Source organism: Salvia splendens, chromosome 21, assembly GCF_004379255.2.
Source record: "Salvia splendens isolate huo1 chromosome 21, SspV2, whole genome shotgun sequence".
NCBI classification, from domain to species: Eukaryota; Viridiplantae; Streptophyta; class Magnoliopsida; order Lamiales; family Lamiaceae; genus Salvia; species Salvia splendens.
The window spans coordinates 20,448,913-20,466,888 of record NC_056052.1 but is presented as its reverse complement, the minus strand read 5'-3'; the positions used below and the strand labels follow the sequence as shown (position 1 = coordinate 20,466,888).

The 17,976-nt window shown below is 35.7% G+C and overlaps 1 long non-coding RNA gene across 1 annotated transcript; it reads left to right on the top strand.

The window, feature by feature from the left end:
- Positions 1-15,902: 15,902 nt before the first annotated feature.
- Positions 15,903-17,976, top strand: LOC121784659. The gene is made up of 3 exons (XR_006046755.1): positions 15,903-16,186; positions 16,925-16,987; positions 17,787-17,976. It is a non-coding gene; the product is annotated as an uncharacterized LOC121784659 (long non-coding RNA).

Genomic DNA, 17,976 nt, shown 5'->3' with positions numbered 1-17,976 from the left:
TTTTACATTATTAGAGTAATTGTTGGATAGTTAGCTAGGGTTTGTAATGGGTTATGAATTGAGTTGAAATTGATGTTGCATTGTCTGGGTTTAAGTGAATTTGTGTATTGTTGAGATAGTTGAGATATTGATGTTTAGCTAGAGTATAAATTTGATTATAAACCTAAACCCTAGGGTTGTTATAGCTTAAAAAGTGGGCAAATTGATTTGGTTTATGTGGGTTTTGGTTTATTTGGGTTTTATTTGGCTTATAAACCTAAACCCTAGTGACAAATTATTGATGTATATTGTTTAGTTTGAATTGTTTAATTATTATTAAGCATATTGGCTTGTTTGAATAGCATTGTTGTGGATTAATAGTTGAGATGTTGGTGTTTAGTTAGGGTATAAATTATTGAAATTGTTTAGGTTGATGTATGTTGTTTAGTTAAAATTGTTAATGTTTTGTAGTTAAATTGATGTAGTTAAATTGATGTATGTTGTTTAGTTAATTGATGAATTATGTTGTTTAGTTAATTGATGAATTGACGTAGGTGAATTGATGTATGTTGTTTAGTTAAAATTGTTGTAGTTAAAATTGTTAATGTTTGGAATTGTGAATGTTGTGTAGGTGAACTATGGCATCATCTTCAAGTGCTCGCCGAAGACTCTTATGTGGTCCTGAGGACCCCTCCGTATTATATCTGCAGAGACAACACGTCTCTAATAACATATGGGCAGGAGTGCCATCAGAAGATGTACGCTGCAGAAGGTACGAAGGAATCATTTGGGATGTTCTCATACATCCTCGTGTTTTGGCAGTAATTGACGAGATGGGGCTTGGCGGGATGTTGAGGTGTGGTCAACCGAAAGACATTGACCACCATCTTATCACCGCATTAATTGAACGATGGAGGCCAGAGACTCACACGTTTCACTTTCCAGTCGGTGAAGCGACAGTGACTTTGGAAGACGCGGAGGTCTTATGTGGCCTCAAACTTGACGGGGAAGCTGTGACGGGTTATATCCCCAGTAAGGATGTCGGCTATTGGACGCAAGCGTGTCTGGATTTTCTTGGATTTATACCAGATACTGTTGAGCTGAAAGAACTGGTTTGGAAGCAGACGAGCTTATCAAAACAACTGAGGGTTGAGTTGAATGATGACCACGACCAGTACATATACGTTCAACGCGCCCGTGTTTATTGTCTGCTATTACTTGGTGGTCTGTTGATCCCGAACGCCTCCGGTAATAAAATTCCATTCTTCTACCTTCAATTTTTCATGGATGTAGGACGTTGTGGTAGCTATAGCTGGGGTGGTGCGACTCTTGCCTGCTTGTACCACAATCTTTGTGAAGCTGCACTTGCAAAGAGGTCCGATGTCGGGGGAGCTCTTACTCTGTTACAGTTGTGGGCTTAGGAAAGAATCCCAATTATTAGACCGACGATGCTAAATCCCGTGCCCATAGACTACGTAGCATGTGCAATCGCGTAAGTTGTTCACTAAATATTTGTTTTTAAGCATTATTTTTATTAATTTCTGTGTTATTCGCTCATAATTTAATTTTTGTAGATGGAATGGTCCGGCCTCTAATGTGAAAGCACCCGGACAGTGCATTGAAACTTTCAGAGATCAATTCTCTAGAATTCACGCCAACCAAGTAATTTAGGTAACATAAATTGTTGTTTGTTTGCTGTTTTGATTGAACTTGTTTTGACTAAATTTGTTTCATATTTAGTTTATTTGGAGGCCGTATGTCATGCGAACTCTGTCGGATGTTTGTGTTGCCGGCCGTCCTATATGGACGTCGATCACAACACTTATTTGCTAGAATATGGTTGAGCCACACTTGCTACAGCGAGTGTTGCGACAATTTGGGATTGTCCAACCGTATGTCCCGCTTGTCGACCGGTTCCACAGAACTGATTTTGCGAAACAGGATCGCCGAGGCAAAGCTGGCCGGAATTGGGTTGAGTGGCACGCCGCTCATATACAGAATTGGGATAATAGGCACAACATGGTGTGGACTGATTCGGAGTACTCGATGGAGCCTATAACAACTGATGAGTACATGGATTAGTTTCGCCGGATAACCGTTGTGTACCTAACAAAACCTGGCGTGCATGCTCAGGAGGGCTTCCATGAAACGGCGTCCTCTCATAACTATGCGGTAAATTGAAACAACTAATCATTATTTAAATTCATATGATGAAATGTAATTAACATTGAGAATTGTAGGTGGAGACGCTTCACAAAATACGGCACTTTCTTAGGGAGCAAGACATGACAGGACGGCCGGATTTGTTCATCATTTCGAGAATGGTTGAAGACGGCCTCCAGATATCTGGGGAAGCTGAGACGATGGACTACCGTCCTTCCCAGCGCTCTGAGCTGGACATTGACATGCCCGTGCGGCAAAAAGGGAAGCGGCGTGGAAAGAAGAACGCTGGTGGAGAGTCGTCATCTGCAAGGATGGATACTCAGTTGGTTGATGATTCCGATGACGATTTTATGGCTACACCTCCACCAAGATCTGCCGTTCGGGGTCGTCACTCTGTCAGCCACACTGGTGGTACAGGTGAAGATATCGGTCTCAGTGATGTCCACCAATCTCCACCACGGTCTTCTGTGAGAGACGACGTTTTTGGTGTTGATTTAGAGAATGTCGTAGTTCAAGATACTCCTCCGTCTAGAATCCCTACCTCCAGAATCGGGAAGGGAATCCGTGGTCTGTTTATGCGGAAAAGGCGAGACCCGTGAACGTTTCACGGACTATTTTTGTTTATTTATTAAGTTGAACGTTGTAATGTTTATAATTTTGCTTGTTTATTGAGTTGAACATTGCAACTTTTCAACAAATAGTTTTGCTTATTTATTGGACGGAACATTTCTTATGTTTAAACTTTTGTTTGTCATTGGAGTGGAGCATTGTAAAAAGAAAAAGTTGAAACATTCTGGGCAAAAACATCAACAAAATTAGCGTGTTTCTGTATAAACGCCAACACAGTTGGCGTTTTATACTTGGACGATTGCGTTCGAGATTTTAGCCACGAAAAACAGCCATTCTGTATTGACTCGCCCTTCCGGTTGGCGTGTTATAAAAAACGCCAATGCTGTTGGCGTGTTTTCGAGAAAACGCCAACCGTGTTGGCGTTTTATACTTGGATGATTCCGTTCGAGATTTTAGCCACGAAAAACAGCCATTCTGTATTGACTCGCCCTTCCGGTTTGCGTGTTATAAAAAACGCCAATTCTGATGGCGTGTATAACTATTAACACGCCAACTTTGTTGGCACTTTATCACGTAATATGCTAACCTAGTTGGCGTGTTTTAACTTAACTGTATTTGGAGAAAATACGAGTAAAATACGACGGCATTGTAAAACGTCAACTCTGCTGGCGTCTTTACGTATAGACACGCCAGTACCATTGGCGTGTTTACTTATAGACACGCCATTGTCATTGGCGTTTTTCCCATATGTGGAATAGATAACATAATGGGTACATTTTCGTTATTTTAGTGGCAAATTCGCCTAGAAACCCGATTTTCTCGTTCGAATAACCTACTAAAATTATAGGTTAATGTTAAAAATTTTCAATCCAATAAAATTACAATCCGATTAGTCCATACTCAATTAGCCCACAATTCTTGGTGTGCTATCCCGCAACCCAAGTGTTGGACCTTTGTGCAACTATTATCCATTTCCATTTATTTGGCACATACACTCCATAAATAATTATTATGTTATAATTATATAAATAACTAAATATATAATAACCTTAGTTTTACATTATACGTATTAGATTTTTATTAATATAATAATAAATTAATAAATTACTCCTACAAGAATTTAAATTCAGTATAAAAGGTATTTTTTTCTAAAATAAACTTTAAAATTTCTTGAAATGTGTTTTCTTTTATTTAATTTATACAAATATTAAATTAGTATTTAATCATGTTTGAGTTAAGCATATATCTCAAAATTATCATAACTAATTGTTTACACTTTATAAATGTGACTAATTTTCATTATTATGTATTGGATTGATCACATGCATCGATAACATCCTCATTAGCCCGTTAGGCTAGCCCAAAATCTGAACATGTATGGTTAGGGTTGTATATTTATAATCCGATTGACCCATAGGTTGATCGGAACCCGATGGACTGACCCGATTGTCATTCTTATAAATAATAACGTAACAAATAACTCAATCTGAATATGCTATAAAAAAATGTGGTCTTCACATAATAAGGACTCAAGAATAAGCCTCATTTTCAGTCATAACCTATTTTTCTTTGTCACATTAGCATTTTTTATTTCATCCAAAACACCTGCAATAAGACCAGCCTCATTTTCCTCCTCACTTATTTCACCAATTTTTGTTTTAATCATTTTTCATGTTATTTCCTTTTAATTTTCCAAAATACTCCGTATAAAACAAATAAAATTGCAAAAACGAAGAAAATGATAGATTGAAAATACTAGTATTAAAAGGTTACATAGATTAAAAACGACAACAGTGAAACTACATAGATTAAAAATGAGAACAATGAAAAGTACATAGATGAAATTTAACTACAACTTGGAAAGAACACGAGAGAGTATTTTTTTGAGCGAACACTGTAACCATATTAATAAATAAATTTTATTATACACACTATCATTTATGCGATTCCCTTCACTCGCTGTAAGAGTATTAAAAAGACTACCGATATTTTCTATTATTAAGAGTTCAAGAAATGCAATCAACACGTGCGTCTCTCTATCTTGAATTTTTGATAGTACTAAATATGGAATTGCACATGAACGTTCCAACGTCTCTTGTTCCATCTTCACAAATAGAAGAGTAAGTGAAAAAGATTAAAGATTACTAGACTAGATACATATAATCTTCAAATAGAAAAAATGTTAAATATGAAATACACATTAAAAACTAGGCAGACGTTGGGGGCTCAATCCACTATTAACAATTGTTGATTACTTTTTTGGTGTCGACGTTGCTAGAAACGGATGCAACATGCGTAGTAGGAATTGTGTGTGAGAAACAACTAGAGAATGAGTCATAGAAATTAGAGACATGTGATAGTTTTCGTTAAAAGCATATGAACATCGTCATAATGTTCGATTTTAGGGCCTTGCCGGCAACGACCATCAGACCTTTGGCTATTTAATCTTCCCGGCGGTTGGTTACAATACAAGCACGATGGCGCAACCCATTATGAAATGTGAGAAATTTTCGACTTGGTGAAGATCCAATCTAATCTATATAAGTGTGGATAACCCAGGCCTTTTAAGGGGTGAGTGACCCATTTCTAATATGGTATCAGAGCGGGCCCAAGTCGATGATGGTTTTCTCTTTATCTCTTATCTACCTCACGAGTGGAAGACCGATGTCCTTTCCGGCCCACATCGATGATGGTTTCTCTTGCATTGCCTACCCACGTGATGGAAGACCGATGTTCTTTCCGGCCCACACGTGAGGGGCGTGTTAAATTCTCTAAATTCTGTCCCACATCGACTTGGTGAAGATCCAATCTAATCTATATAAGTGTGGGTAACCCTCCCCCTTATGAGGCCTTTTAAGGGGTGAGTGACCCATTTCTAATACAAAATTAATTTTATCGGAATTTTAAAATGTAAAAATTTGACTAAAGCATTTTTTGTACTGATACGAATATTAAAATAAATATTGAAAAATAAATGTGGATCTAGTAAGTTTCACCGACGCGTGGGCAATCCAACGGAAAATTATTGTCCGAAGCCAATAATATAATAATGCCTTTAATATTTGTCGGATGCTAAGTCCAATTGTGGATTGATATATGAATGATATTTGAGATCAATGATATTGGTGATCAGACATTATTCATTTTTATTGGTGTAAACTTAACTAAATTTATTTACTTATTTAAAAGTTTATCTGTCAATATTGTGCTGCGGCGCCACATAATTATGGATTTATGAGCGATGTGCTCACATATATGATTATGTATATAAGAGTCTCATATCTTTTTAATACGTATATCCCTACCAAAATGTCACTAATCTATTTTTTAAAAAGTAAATTATTATTGATAAATTAATTACATTTTCTTTATGTTCAACAATACTTTAATCAACTTTCTTTTTTATTAATACATGCAATTACATTTCCTCTCTCCATTTAGACAGTATATAAACTTAAAATCATTTGCCATATATATGTGTGATATTTTAACCGGGATGGGTAGTATTTTTGATAAAAAAAAATATAACAGCATACACTAATAATGAAATAATTAAATCTTGTCAGTGGTTAATAACTAAAAATTAAAAGTATATAATTACTTCAAAATTTGAGAATAAAACGATTGGTCATACTATTGCAAGTAAAACATTTACTAACATAATGTTTGAAAAGGACGGCATAAAACTAGAATTCGATTCACGAGTTAGGTTTGTCATTTTATCACTACTTTACTTTTTATTTCTCGAGTAAATTCATCGTGACCTCAACTAATAGAATATTTATTTATTAATAAAGTATATAATTTATTTTTAAACATTATTATTTTTAATAACTGTGTTAATAATAAATAAACTATTTCTGTTAACAACTGCTTAATTGACGTATATAAACGTAAATAGTTCATCTTTGGCTGAGTATATAAATTTGGAATTAGCAAATGTGATCATAAAACTACACTTAGTATAATAATACAACATTGAAATTATTAATGTCATACTTACCAATTGGTTGCCATATATCAGTCCACAAACAGTAAATCGTCCCCATAGTACGTAGTGAATAATCGTATAGTGTATTGAATGAAAAAAATAGCAAAAATTAGTAATCAAGATCTCGTGGAAATTTTATTATATTAGTAATTAATTAAATTCTAAACCATATGTATAGTCCAAAAATGTTATGAAAAATCAGTCACATGCTCAAATTAGTAAGATCATAACAAATATAAGTAATTATTTCTATTTATGAAATCATTAATATGTAATAGTAATAAATAAGAGTTGGCAAATTAAGTGAAGATGTCACTCTAAATTTGGACCACTTCTGCCCATATCTTTAATTCTGATTTGATGCTTGTGAAGTTGTGATGCACCAACTTGAGTAGGAGTCCTCCTAATTGTGTTGCATTTTTTGTTCTAGTAATTACGGCGTAAAACAATGCTGAACCATAATTTATGGAGAATTAAATATTGTTAATATTAATAAATGACAATCATTAATTGGGACAACTTTGTTGTCGAAATAAATCGAAGTAAAACAGTCCTTTCATATTTTCGGTCAATTATTGGAAACTCAAAGTTGTGAAGCGGCTCTAAATTAAATTGACCGAGCTGGAAAATAGGTGACCGTATTATTAGCAGTTTAGCACTAACAACAATGCATGGTACAGTCAACTCTTCGCAACGTACAATACAGTAAACTCGCTCTAATTTAATTTCCAACTTAAATTACTCATTAATTTTAGCGGACTATAATTCAAACTTCATTTAGTTTCTTCTCGTTTATTTTCTGGAACTATTTTTAGAATAGGATTATGATGGTGCCCCACCTATTAGGATATCAGTACTTCTTCTAAACTAATCTCGTAGATTTAGGTAGGGATGTTAATCGGACTAATCCGTTTAGGTTCGGACAAATCCATTTAGGTTGTCGGGCTATTTGGACGCAGACTATCCAGGTTATAATTTTCAATTCTAACGCTAATCTACTGGGTTTCGGGCTAATCCATCGGGTTATTCGCACCAAAATGTTTTCGGAAACAAACTAATATAATCAAAATTTTCTTCTGTATATTAATTCTAAATTGTAGATATTTTTCTATCCTTAGTTTTAGAATTACGTAATACCTTCAGATTTTCTTATCCTTCGTCAATAATAGTTGGAGATAAGTCTTTCATCTGTTTCTACTACTATAATATAAACAACGATAAATTAAAATTAGAGTAATCAATTTGAATTAAATTTTGTATTCATGCCATTATTTTGGCATTGTTCATAATCATTTTTATAATGATAAATATGTTGGAATTTGATGGATTAATTCTGTAACATCCGTAACCCGGAATATGAAATATTTTATATTAACATATCTTATATCATAAATATCATATTGTCATTTGTACTATAATGATATTGATGGTAGTGTTATGATGACTATATATATAGTTTTATTTGTAGAGAGTTTTAATATTTAATATTTATGTATGTACTTATTTAAAGGTGTGTGAATATGTATTAAAATTATAAAATTATTATTAAATATTAAATGGTTAATTTAAAGGTGTGTGAATATGTATTAACGTGTGCATGTGCACATAAAATTAATATTTATGTATGTACTTATTTCTTTTATAAATAGGAGTATATGATATATGCATTTGGAGAGTTACACGTATTAATCAAATAGATATATGTATATAAATATTGCGTTGTGGTTATCAGTAAGAAAATGTTTGCAAATGTATTAGGTGGAAAATTATTGTACTCCCACGTCTTCAACAACGGTGATGTTTATTTTATATTATTTTTCTAAGTCGGCTGATATAGGATCTTAGCCTATAAATTGGAATATATTTTATAGAAGAAAAGGGGAGGGAGAGCAGCAAAATAAAAGAAAAAAAGAAAGAGGAAAGAGGAAAGAGATTAGATTAGGAATCAGAATTGTAAATTTGGAGAGGGAGAGTCAGATAGTCAAAGCCGAGAGAAACTTTTAGGCCATGTTTGGTTGCCAGGATTCTGTCTGGGAAAATAATCTGATTCCTTAAATTTTAAATTCATGTGTTTGTTTTCGTTTTTAATCAAACTGGGAAAGTAATCAAAATCCTGAAACAAGGAAAGTTAGTATAACTTTCCAGGATTCTGAATCCTAACTTTTTTAGGTATTCTTTTTCCCAGTTTTAGGATTCTTACATATTTAATGCAATATAGTACAGTTTATTATTATTATTATTATTATTATTAAAATTATTATTATTATTATTATTATTATTATTATTATTATTAAAATTATTATTATTATTATTATTATTATTATTATTATCATCATTATTGTTATTATTTATAACAATGTTTTAAAAATAATTTAAAAGTATAAATCATACTTAGTTTCAAGATAATAAATAACTATAATTCAAATTATCATAATTACAACTATATTATTAATATTTATTTTTATTTTATTATCATAATAATAATTATTATTTATTAAATAATTAAATATAATTATATAATAATTATTAATTTATAAATTAGTAATTAACAATAAAATTGTAGTGAAATTTTAAATTGTAAAATTTATTCAATTAAAAATTAAGTAAATATAATAATAATAATAATAATAATAATAATAATAATCTTATTTATTATTATATTATTATATATTATGATGTATAATCCATATTTAAACTATCCATCGTAATAATAAATAAAATAATATAATTATTATTATTTGTAATTAAGAATTTATTAAATAATATGTATTATTATTTTTTATAAATAAAAAATGATAAGTATATTTTTAGTTTCGTGTTTAAATCAAATATATACATTCAAATCTTGATATTTTCCAAACACGGGAAAGTAAAGTTATTAGAAATCATATTCCCGAGATTCATTTTCCCAGGAATCATTTTCCTTGCCAACTTTACTTTCCCGCCAACTAAACATGGCCTTAGAGATAAATACGAGAAGGTTGAGATTTAGGAGAGATTTTTCACCCATATTTTTACCTTTTAGACTGAGAGCTATAGAACAGGAGACATAGTCATGATTCCAATTAGATCACTTTTAATCTTAGAAAGTGTTGTGTGGTTGATTTTTAATGTGATAAATTGGAATGAGTTCATCCGCATCCGTGTTTCAATATCGTCTTTTAACTGTCTCATCAATTTTCTATTCATAGGGCCTCACCGCACTTTTTATCTTATCTCTTAACTAAGAGACAATACTTGCATTCATTCATCTCTTAACCATCTCATCCTTTAACTATCCATTCAATTTCATTTTTTATTTTTATTTTCAACAAATTCAATTAATGAAAACACACTTTATTAAATGAAAAAAAATTATAATTTAAAATTCTAAAAAAATAAAAGAACACATAATTAAAATCTTAAAATGAAATTCTACTATGTATCTTCCTCCCACTCTCTCTAAATTCAAAATCTCAAAACTCAAATCATAAAAAAAATGGAGGCAAAGAAGCAGAAGAAGGAGTTCTCTAGTGACGATCATGTGCGTCTACCGAAAATTACAACATCCGAAAATACGAAAAATACATAATTGAAATCCTAATATTACAATTTATTGAAATCCGCATAATCATGGAAAGTAATGCGGTGATCGTCTAACGATTGCCAAATTTTGCCCGAACGTGTTCCATTAGATCCTCCTGGAGTTGGGCGTGGGCGATAGAATCACGTGTCCTTGCCCGAACACACAGCCGCTCTTACAAAGACAGATGCACTCCACTGCGAGGCGGACTACTTGCGGTAGAGCTTCCCGGGGTTTCAGGGTCGAACCAATTTCCCGTCTCAGGTCCTTCATCGGCGACAATCATGTTGTGCAAGATTATGCACGTATACATGATGTCGACCATATTCTGCATAAACCACGTACGAGCCGGGGATTTGATCATGTTGAATCGAGCTTGTAGAACCCCGAACGCTCTCTCCACATCCTTGCGAGCAGCCTCTTGCTTCTGCGCAAAAAGAGCCTGTTTTTTGTTTATCGGCCTGTTGAACGTCTTCACGGATGTTGGCCACTTCGGGTAGATGCCGTCGGCAAGATAGTACCCCATTTTATACTGGTGGTTGTTAGCGGTGAAGTTGATGGCCGAAGCTTTACCGTTCAAAACTTCGCTGAAGAGGTCGGATTGGTTGAGCACGTTGACGTCGTTGTTCGATCCGGGGACCCCAAAAAACGCATGCCAAATCCATAGCCGGTAGTCGGCAACGGTCTCGAGTATAATGGTGGGGTGGGTGCCTATGTGGCCGCTCGTGTATGATCCCTTCCACGCCATAGGGCAATTCTTCCATTGCCAATGCATGCAATCGACGCTGTCGAGCATCCCGGGGAATCCGTGCATTGTTTCGTGAAGTCAGAGCAGAAACTGACAATCTGCGGCGCTTGGCTTCTTGAGAAATTCGTCGGTGAAGGTTGTCCGGACGCCTTTGTAGAAGTTCATCAAACACCGTCTCCCAGTGCTTTCCCCAATGTACAGGTACTGATCGAAAAAATTCGTCGTTTGTCCAGTAGCAAGTTGACGGATTGCTGCAGTACATTTCTGGAGCGTCGTGAGACTGGGACGGCCAGCAGCGTCAAACCCTTCTTGGAAGTATTCTTCCCGGGCCGCCAATGTATTTGCGATATGCAGAAATAGCTCCCGCAGCATGCGGAAACGGCAACGGAAGTAGGTATCTCCCCATACCGGGTTCTCACATAAGTAATCTCATACCAACCTTGCGGCGGCTTCCTCCCGGTCACGATGGATGTATTTCCGGGGTAGCTTTTGATGCGCCACGGCTTCCTCATCCTCCCTATGTCGATCTTCTTCTAGCTATTCTTCCATTATTCGACGCATTTGCTCAAATGGATTCATGAATGGATTAAATTTGAGAGAAGAATTGGAGAGGAAAGAGAGATGATATGATAGTGATGAGAAGAAAAAAGATTAGAGATAGTGTGTTTTTTGTGTAAAATGAAAGAGGTTAAATCGGAGTATTTATAGAATAAAAAAGAAAACAAAAAAAATTATCGTTAACAATTTTTAAATTTTAATTTTTTTATTTTAGGAAAATCAATTTTTTTTAAAGAAAATATTTATTGCGTCAGTATGATGACGCCCACTCGCGTGCCGGCGAGTGGGCGTCACACCGCGCGCAAGAGCTCGCCACCCCCTTCCCCCCAAGCTAAGTGACGAGACGGAGCACCCACAGCGGCGTCTCGCTGCGGGCTTGTCTCGCCAGGACGAGACCGAGCCCACAGCGAGACGCCGCTGCGGATGCTCTGAATATTTGGTTTATATGGTGGAATATGACATGAATATATAATTTGTGTACGAGATATGTTTATATATCGTATTGAAATTATTTGATAGAATTTAATGTGGATATATAGTTGATAGAATTGATATGTTCACATACTGTATTGAAAGTACATGAATCATGTGATTAAAGAGGATATGTGATAGTCTTGCACTAGATCTAAAATTTTAGAGGAATCTACGGGTCAAATACAAAGGGACCTATGAGTCCAATACAGAGAGACCTATGAGTCCAATATTACAGAGGGACCTATGAGTCCAATTAGAGAGGGACCTTCGGGTCATAGAGGAATCCCGGGTAGATACTAGGCTTGATCTGTCACATAATAATAATAAACTGAACAGAGAGGCATATGCATATAGATATGAAATTGTTATGATATTATTTCTGATTATATGTGTTGGTTAAAGAATATGTTTGATATTTGTGTAATGGAGAATTAAAGGGAGTATCTATTTATTATCAATATATACGTCAAAAAGGGTTGGGGTGTGACAAATTCTCAATTTTGTCTTGATTGGCTTTAGCGGTGGTAAACCAACGATGATGGATGACGAGATGACGGGAGAATTTTTCGAGGTGGAACTTAGAAGTTGGTAGTATGGAACCATGTAGAAAGGTGTGGTATAAAGATTGGAGAAGACTAGTGGAATGTGACGCATAAAATCTAAAATTACAAGAAAAATTCTAAACTTTAGTAATTATAATTAAAAATTAAGTACAACCCACTTGACTCACTGATAAGGCTAATTTCATGCATAGGTCTAGGGGTTGAATTCATACAATTGTAGGGTCTAACACATGTCTTAAGCTATGTGTGCAGAAGAATTCGCCAGGTCGAGGAACAAAGAAGGTGAAATACAAGGACCATGCAATTGCGGCGAATAAGTGAGCAAATTCAGAGGAAAATGACTAGACGGAGGGATCGTGAAGCTGAAGGGCAGAATGGAGATTTCTGCGAAGGTTTCTAGAAGATCTTACCGCATCTATATAAGGAAGAGAGCATGCAATGCTCGGGGAGGACCCTTTTTTTGGCACTGAGGCCTCTGGTTCTTAGCTCACACACTTCTGCACACTTAGGGATTTTTCTTGTTTTGAAAGGGGTCACGTTCGGGTCCACGGTTGTTTTCTGATTTCCAAAAAAATTGTGGTGTAACACCGTCCTTGTAGAGGGCGAAGAAACAATTACTTGCTTTTATTTTAGTTACTGTTGTTGATTTCACCGAGCTTCGCTGCTTGAAGCTCGGCCCTGTTCTCGTTTGAAGCGTTCGTAGTTTATGAAATCTCTGTTTTCCATATTTGAGCTGCTGTTGAGTTTTGATTATGGATGTCGTTTACTTTGAGCTTGTTGGTTACTGAATTGGATGTTTGGTTTCCGTGCTGGTTGTTTATTAGAGTAGAATCGTTGGGATCTGGTGTTGATCAGAGTAGATTTGTTAAATCAGAAGTTATGGAGTTGAGTTTAGTTGATGTTGGGTTCGGACTGCTTGGATCCGGAGTGGATGAAGCTTCCGACGTTTAGATCTGCGACAGAGTGATCAGGATTTATGCCTAGTTTTCGTGTTTTCATTTCATTACGTCTAGTATACGTAGATCTGTTTTATTTTCGGTTGGTTGCGAGTTTCCGTCGTCCGAATTTTTACATTTTGTTTGAATCTCGGTATGTGCTCTGTTTTCTTCATCTTCGTGTTTGATTCAGTTGAAGTTATACATGTCATTGTTAGTTAAATTCTTAGTTTGTTAGTTGCAGCTTTTCTTCCGTACTTGATATTTCTGGAAGTTGGTCCCCACTTCTATTTGCGTTCTGTTTAGCTATAGTTGGTAATTGTTGCTCGGTCTATGAAGTTAGTTTAAAATTACGTAGTCCTAAGGATGTTCGATCTCAGCATAACGTTTACAGTTTTCTAGGTCTAGTGTTTGATTTTGTGCCTAGGTCTAGCCGTAGTTATACCTCAACCCAAATTTGCATGGCAGCAGCCGCTTTCTAAACCAAAGTCTCTAGATGCTTTCTTACGCGTCCATCTCCGTGGGATCGACCCCTGCTTCTCTATACTAATCTATAGTATAACGGGTTGAGGGATCTTTGAAACGCAAGAGTTTGTGTGTCCATAGACAGAGTCTTCTGTGTCACCTTGAGTTCCTAGACCTAGTGTTTAGTGGATTCATTGGACTTGGTAGCTCGACCTAGCAGTTTATTACACATACACTCACACGACAACCATCCATTTCACTCACCAACCCTAATGAGTTAACCCGTTTAGGCCATTCTAAAATTAGAGTCCTAATTCGCTAATTTAATCTGACTATTCGGGCCGACCTACGGATTTTGGGTTAGACTGAGATTTAGGACATGTTTGATACCCATATATTATTACTTCTTTCTCATATCTATACTATTAGTATTAAATTGGTTCTTAAATGCATTAATTCATTACCACTTATAGAGTCTTTTGATACCGCCAACGCACATATAAATGGTCCAGAAATTGTATAAATATTATTTATATTTCTCAATTAATGGACTTTAATACTACGATAAAAAATTATATTTGTATTAGAAAGGAGTTTTTCTTCAAAATAATTATAGATTATACAGTGATCGGATTAAATGGAATTCTAGTTCTTGTCCTACAATTAATTAAATTTGAAAAATATGAATCGTTTTCTAAACCTATACTGCATTTAAAAGGGAGTTTCGAATTCAAATCAATTTCAAATGTCAAGTTTTGAAATTAATTAAGGAGAAGCCAATATAAACTTTAAAATCGATCCATGATAGCAAATTAATCGTGTCCAAAAAGGGCCCAGTTATTTATATGGGGGGCACCACTAAATCAACTAGTTGTAAGCCAAAAAGAATATTGTTCTTCCATATATTGAGACACAAATTGTATCCTTTTTGTACCAATAATCACAGCAGAAAAAAGAACTTATCTCGCTATTAATTCCATTTCAATATAAGTGCACCAATATCATTTGTTAACTAAAAAAATGCAACATATTATTAATACAAAGTTTTTTGCAATAAGTTGTCCATATTTATTTGGACTATTAACTTACTTTTTTTTATAAGAAATTGACTGAGTAGTCATTTACTATAATTTTTGATCCACCACAAGTGTAACACCCCGAGTTTGATCCACCACAAGTGTAACCCCCGAGTTTTCGTGCACAGATTTTGGAGTATAAATTTTTTTTGACGAAGAGACGATTGAATTTATTTTGCACGTGTTAAGTTGGATTTAATCTTAAGTGAAGGACTTAAGTTATATTTGGTTCTAATGCCTTATGGAATTAAGGTGCTAGGAAGACTACAATTGTTGGAAAGTAGGAATGCAAGTAGTTTAATAGAGTGCTACACATGTACTACACGCCTATACATATAAACTTGCGACATCTTTTCACACAAACAAATACAACCACTCCTCTATGAAATACAAGGATTTAGACTTGACATTTAGCTACTCCCATTGGGAGGTAGATATGAAAGATGACTTGAGCAAAAATTTTATCTCCATTTTTCTCGATTTGAACACCCACAAAGCTCCAACGAGAGGGCCAGCTGTACATGCAAGATTAATCACATAAATGAGGTGAGAACAAAGTCCAATGAAGTCATAAGAGTAAAAGCATTATTCAAATAAGTAAGATGATGGCTGGATCGGATATCTTCAAATCTTCCAAATGAAGAAGATAGACAAATAAGATGAAGAATGTGAGCTCATTTAGGAACCCATAAGAGGACAATGACAGTAGACAAGATCACCAAGATCAAACAAAAAGTGGACTTCCAAGGTTTTCACAAATAGGGCATGGGAAGCCTCCTTGTCAAGCTCAAAAGTGAGGAAACTATTTAGCCCAAAATAGGAAGCACCATATACAAGGAGTAGGTCCTCCAAGGATTTCACCAATTTAGCATGATCACCTTTTTCATCAAACACAAAAGAGGGGATGACCTTTAGCTCAAAATAGAGCTCCAATGTCTGCCAAGAAATGCCACAAGGAGCCAAGGGCTCGGCTATAAATACCAGTCCACCACCTCCTTTCTCACACCTATCTAAATTCACAAATCACAAGAAGTGCAGCAAGAGAAGGAGTGGCGGCGAGCTTAAGGGCAGTCAGGCGTTCGAAGGAGTCATCGAGAAAGAGGTAAAACACTAGCACACCCTCTGCTTATGTTTCGGACATCATACTAGGCCCAAGAACTTAGAAACATGGCTATAGGAACCTCACAACAGTAGCAACTATGGAACAGATACCATATAGATTAAAACCTCGTTGAAACCAAGCTTGAGGTAAACATAGGTGTGAACTGGGAACAACAAATAGATGCTTTAAAAATCACATAGCCACTGCCCAAGTCGCAACAAAATGCTAAGTAATGAAAGGGAGTAAAGGAACTTAGCTTCAAAGCCGAAGGGCTGCCCCGACGACCACCGTGAAAGTGAGGCCACGGGGGAAGCAACGGCACTTGCGAGAACGGACGAAGAGAGTGAGCTCGGAGCTGACCGGAGTGACGATTGGCGAATGCAGCCGAGTAGAGAAGGTAAACGGCGATTTCGCCGGTGAGAGAGCTCGACAGAGAGGAATGAGATGGGGAAATTTTGAACTAAGGCTTTAAAATTGAGGCTGAGGACGGAGAGAGGCGCCAGGATGAAAGAGGATGCGCGGCGGCTGGTGGTGGCGCCGTGCGCCGCGAAATCGGAGGAAAGAGCAGTTGGGCCGGATGGAATTAATTTACGAGGGAGGGAGCTTGGGATGCAAATTAATTTGGTTTTGAGCCGGAATTCTATTAAGTTCTTGGGCCATGATGAAATAGGGGCATGCATTCTAATTAAAGTATAAAAACTTCTTGAGTCTTATTAGTACGTTGTTTGTTTTCAAAAGGCTATCCCGCGAGTTAAGGGTGGAGTCAGGAATATCCAAGTTAAGGAGTTTTAAGCGAATGAGGTGGGCTTTCGAACTAAAGTATTTCAGTGAGCTTTCAGTTTAAAGTATGTTTACAGTTTTTATGAAAAGTATTTTGTGGGCTTTCAGTTAAAAGTACAGTTTTTACGAAAAGTATTTTACGAGCTTTCTATTTAATATATGATTGTGGGCTTTCTTTTAGAATTCAGAAAATAGCTTTGAAGTATGATTTCAGATATTTACGTTCCCAATGTGTGAAAATGTATTGCAAGTATGCTTACAGTTATTTTCATAAAGTGAAGGTGATGTGATTTATATGGTGTTATGTGTTGTTTTACGAGTGTCTGTGAGCTATTAGCCTTTGTCGATTTTGTGTTCGGCTTTTGATAAAAGAAAAAATGAGCTTATGTTTCAAAAAGGTTTTATGAGAAAAATAAAGTTGCAAATGTTATGTTAAGCCATGTTTTGTTTTGAACAATGCCTATCTGTACTAGACCAGGAGTTTCAGTTTTAGTTAGTGAATTCGCGGTTCACCAGGAGTTACTGAATTCGGGTTTGTAAGTGGGATGAGCCCATACATTTCGGTTCACCAAGAGTTAGTGAATTTGCGGTTCACCAGGAGTTAGTTCAGATACGTCATATGTTCTAGGAAAATAGATTGTCAGATCACTTTTGATAAGGGAAAAGAAAAATGCTTTTAGTGTTCTCGGATCTCCTAAGTAAAACCCCGAGTTCACTTAGGAGTGGCTTGACATAACCAGTTTTTATGAAAATATATTTCGGCACGTGTCCATTGAGTACACCAAGTACTCAGCCCTGCATATGTTTTAAAAATATGCAGGTTGAGCAGTGATGACGGCAGACGGTGTTGAGCACAGACAAATGAAGATCCTTCGATAGACTAGTACTTGGATGCGTCGTGTCTCCATACACGATGTCATCTGCTCTTGACTCTTCCGCTGCAATGTAAAAGTCGAGTTTACATTCATTGTATCATGCACTCTGATATATTATTCGAGTTATTCAGTTTA